This window comes from Eriocheir sinensis, chromosome 1, assembly GCF_024679095.1.
Source record: "Eriocheir sinensis breed Jianghai 21 chromosome 1, ASM2467909v1, whole genome shotgun sequence".
Taxonomy (NCBI): domain Eukaryota; kingdom Metazoa; phylum Arthropoda; class Malacostraca; order Decapoda; family Varunidae; genus Eriocheir; species Eriocheir sinensis.
In genome coordinates, this window is record NC_066509.1 from 35,925,366 (window position 1) to 35,930,089 (window position 4,724).

Sequence of the window (4,724 nt, forward strand, 5' to 3'; positions counted from 1 at the left end):
ACTTCTTGGGGTTTGAAGGTAGTAATCCTCTTCCATTTCCTCTTAATCCTCTTACTAAACTTCTTAAGGAGTTTGAAGATGATTTAATCCTCTTCCATTTCCTCTTTGTCCTCTTCCTAAACTTCTTAAAGGGTTTAAGATGATTAATCTCTTCCATTTCCTCTTAATCCTCTTACTAAACTTCTTAAGGGGTTTAGAAAGATGATTAATCTCTTCCATTTCCTCTTAATCCTCTTCTAGAACGCTTCTTCAAGGGGGTTTTGAAGAATGAATTTAATCCTCTTCATTTCCTCTTAATCCTCTTCTAAACATGGCAAGGGTTTAGAAGATGATTCAATCCTCTTCCATTTCCTCTTAGTCCTCTTCCTAAACTTTGCCAAGGGGTTTAGAGATGATTAATCCTCTTCCATTTCTCTTAACCCTTTTCCACACTGCTGGCGCCATGATGTCTTGCATCATCGTTACCAGAAAACAGATGCCTTGACATTATAAATTTTGAGGATTTTTGAGGATGATTTGAGTGTGGAATTGTTGTGGCCTTCTACTGCAATAGAGTGTGGGAAATGGCCAGAATTTATCTTCAGAGAGCAGGCTGAACTACTTTCTGTGGTGTTGATGAGACAACAATTAAAACATAAAAAAGGACACTAGAAAGGAGTCTTTTGATAGAAGCTTGCAGCAGCCCCTCACCATGCTGCTTCACTGGGGTAAACTTATGCCTCCCTATGAATGTCCTGCCCTGCCACCTCCTGGTTACATATACAGTACATTATAAAACAATCCTTGTTTAATTAATAAAAGACATAAATCAAAAACAATCTTTTTTTTTCATTAAAGGAAATATGTTCTTGGGTGAAAGGTGGTGGTCAAGTATTACCCCAGCCTCCCTATTTACATGCCACAGTCTGGACCCCCAGCATGGCTCAACCTCCCACAATTTGCAAAACCACCACCTGCAGAGGCACTTCCTAATATGCCTTGATCTGGGCACATGATCCTGAGGAAAAACTTAAGTTTTTCTGCGAAGACTCTACGAGGTTGTGTACACTGCCAGATGTGTGGCCAGCAATGTCGAATTTGTCATCTACAGTACTAGAGTACAATAATGTGAATGTCAGTGTGCGAGGTCATTCAGATTATTAAATTGTTCAAGTCAATGAAGGGACCCTGAAAAAATGGAATTGCCATATATATCTTGCTTCCTTGCGCCATAAATGTGCCAAACCCATCAAAGTTTAGCAGTGAGAGACCACAGCCATGACCTCAACCCCTGAGATGCGCTATGAGAAGCTGGAGTCACCACCATCTTGAGCTGCACAGGCTTAGCTCTGCCTAGCTCTACTCCGTGATTGCTCAGGAAGAGGTTGCACCAACACTGCTGGTTGTGTTTAATGAACCTGCTACACTTTCTCGATGTGCTTTATTAATCATCATCATCATCATTTCATGGGCGCCTGCTCTCAAGGGCTCTTCCACCAGGGGATAGCCCACGGCAGAAGAGCTTCCAACTTTGTCCAGACACTCCTCATGCCTGCTCAAGAGTTTCTCAGATAACTTTCCCCTCTCTCTAACGTTGCTCTTGCACCCCTCCACCATCCTTCACTTGGAGGTGGGTCCTCTAGCATTCCCTCCCTCCTGTCTTTATTAACTCTGGATTCAACTCTCTTTCACACAGATTTGCACCCTAAACCTACGGTTTAACGTTTTAATAAGTACTGTGAGGTAATAAAAACATGTCAGGGCTTTTTCTGACTGGTGCTGCTTCTGCCTCCTGGTCACCCCTAAACCAAAAGGAGGGGCTAGGGTGGCAGCCTCCTCACTGAGGGCAGGGGACCTGCAGAAGCTTTCCCTACGCTGTCACCTGACCTTGCAGAAGCTTGCCCGATGCAAATGCATGGAGGAAGCCTGGGAATGCTCAGGCAGGTTAAGGATGCTGCTTCCCTCATCAGCAGACAGACCTGCATCTGGCTCACTGAGTAATGATGATCTGGAGTCTGTTCAACTATATACAAATATTCTATATCATTTTAAAACTAATCTTATGTAATGAATGAAATGAATCATAAAATGAAAAGGATAACAGCAGAAGCAGAAAGTTATGATAAAATAGGATTTTAAAATGCATTAAGGTGGCAACTGCAGGACAAAACAAGCAGCCTACGTGCCAATCCAGCAAAATTCCACCTCTGAAACCATTTCATACTGTACATATATAGTGAAGGATTAATATCATTGAATAGTTTATAAATACCATGCACATACATAAACTTACAGGGTCAGCTGACCTCACCTGGTTGTGTGGTGAGGACTGTGGAGGTTGAAGTTGGTGTGCTGCCTGGGTTGCCTTGACACTGTGCGGCGGGTGATGTCCGGCGTACCCCAGGTGTTGTGCTCCCGGTTGGTGCTCCCACAGGGGGTGGCAGCGGAGGAGTTTGGGTTGCCAAGGCTATATCTCCGCTATTTGTTTCAACTGCTCCCACTCAAAGTCTGGTGAGAGTCTGGGTCCCTCTGCTGTGAAAAGAAGAATCTTAGAAATATGGGAGATGCCTTAGCGCAACTGAGGGTGTATAGTGTAAAAAGGCATGACGCAGCCGTCAGGCAGTATTGGAGTTTTGGGCAGCTTCTGGTTGCTGAATTCTTGCTGCTTCATGTGAGTGAGGCAAGCTAAGGGAAAGAGAAGCGACCTAAGAGGGACTGATTCATGGAAGGCTAAAAGAGTTGTAGCAATTTTTCTGTCAAACTCCCCGGTGTGTAGGATGTAGTGTGTGGCAGTCTCTCTTTTAACACCACCATTAGCAGCGGGGATCATGATTCTTAACCATTAAGCTCTTTTGAGGACCTTGAAGAGATTCTGAATAAATGCAGCCTGAGATGCGGCCTATATCAGCGGAGATTGACCTTCAATAAATGATATCTAAGTTACATAAGCGTGTCATAAATATTACAATACACATATCTAGCTCTGAAATGTATTTATATATACATATTTCTTACAGATTTTTCTATCCACAAAAATGTTTTTCTGGCAGTATCTGGTAGCATTGGCGGAAACTTTTGGCATGTTTGAAAAGCCAGCTTCAGAGGCTTACAGCAGCTTACATCAGCCGCAGAGAAGCGATACAGCAGTTCTCTTGAGGTTAATGGTCCCTCTAAAGAAAAATGAGAAAAAATCACCCCTCACACAAACCATTTGCATAATATGTCAAAGCATTTGTGATCAGTTTATGTATCATCTATTTTTGGGGGTTTAAAATCCACTTGGTACAAATTTGGCGGTAATCGCTGCTACCTGGTAAAGCCACTGAAATTTGGCCAAATAAACTGCGCTACAGGTAAAACTCCTAAATTGACGTCCCGTACTGCTACAGTAAAATAAATCTAGCCCGTCGCTGCTACGGTAAAACCATCAAATTTGGCCGTCGCTAACACTACGGTAAACCACAAAATTTGGCCCGTCGCTGCACTACGAATAAGCCCTGAAATTTGGCCCGTCGCTTTCTACTGCAGTAAGCTCCTGAAATTGTTGTTACGTCACAGCTGCTACTGCAGTAAAACCACAAATTTGACAATCACTGCTACTGCGGGTAAATACAAATTTGACGTGCGTCGCTTTACTTTTCTACCGGTAAACCTAAATTTATTGTCCTTCTTCTACGGTAATACCTAAATCTGGCCCGATCCGGCTGCTACCGCGGTAAAAGCCACAAATTTGGCCCGTAAAATAAGCTGCTACCGCGGTAAAAACCACCAATTTGGCCCGATACTTCGCTTCTACGGTAAAACCACAAATCATTTTGTCGCTGCATTACAAAGTAAAAGCCACAAGCGTTGGCCGTCGCTTTTCTGCAGGTAAACCACAAATTTGGCCCGTCGCTGTTAACAAGTTAAAAAAGGCAAGTGGCTGAACAATACAGTGATTGTTCCCTACTCCACGTAGCTGTAATGATCACACAGTCATAATCCTTCCGCACTTTTCTATATTTTCAACATAAACCCATGGAGAAACTGAGCCTTTTTTAATGTAGACCTAAAGAATGAGGTTCCATTTTTTAAGTTTAAGGTTATTTTTTCTTTAACATAATCAAATATCCCTTGATGAAAGTTGCATGTTGACTAAAAACATCAAAACCAATCCACTGAATTAATCAAATACAAGAAATTAATCCCAAACTTCTCAAATTTCTGAATATGTAGCTCCAACAATCTGTTTCACCCTGAAAGAAGGATAATCTTTTACACTTTTATCATGGTAATTTTTTGCTTTATGTAGTCGAATGAAAACTTTTTGTTTAAACTTTCATTTACACATAAAATGCTTTTTGAAATCCATGAATAAATGCGCAGTTTGCAGACAATTTTGAACACTTTTCTTTAACCCGGCAGCAGCGGACGGGCCAAATTTACAACAAACTTTACCGTGTAACAACAGGATGAGGCCAAATTTGTTGGTTTACTAATGTAGCAGGGCTGGGCCAAATTTGTGGCTTTACCGTGCTTAGTAATGATGCCAAATGAGTGTGGTTTACCGTGCTTAACTGAGAGATGGAAGCCAAATTTGGCTTTACTGTATATGGCGAATAGTTAATGGCTTTTACCCGATGTATGGCAGCGACAAATGGTGTGGCTGCAGTGTATTAAATTGTGAAAGAGCCAAATTTGACTACCGTGTATGGCAGCAGCGGGCCAAATTTGTGGCTTTACCGTGTAGCAGCGTGAGCCAATGA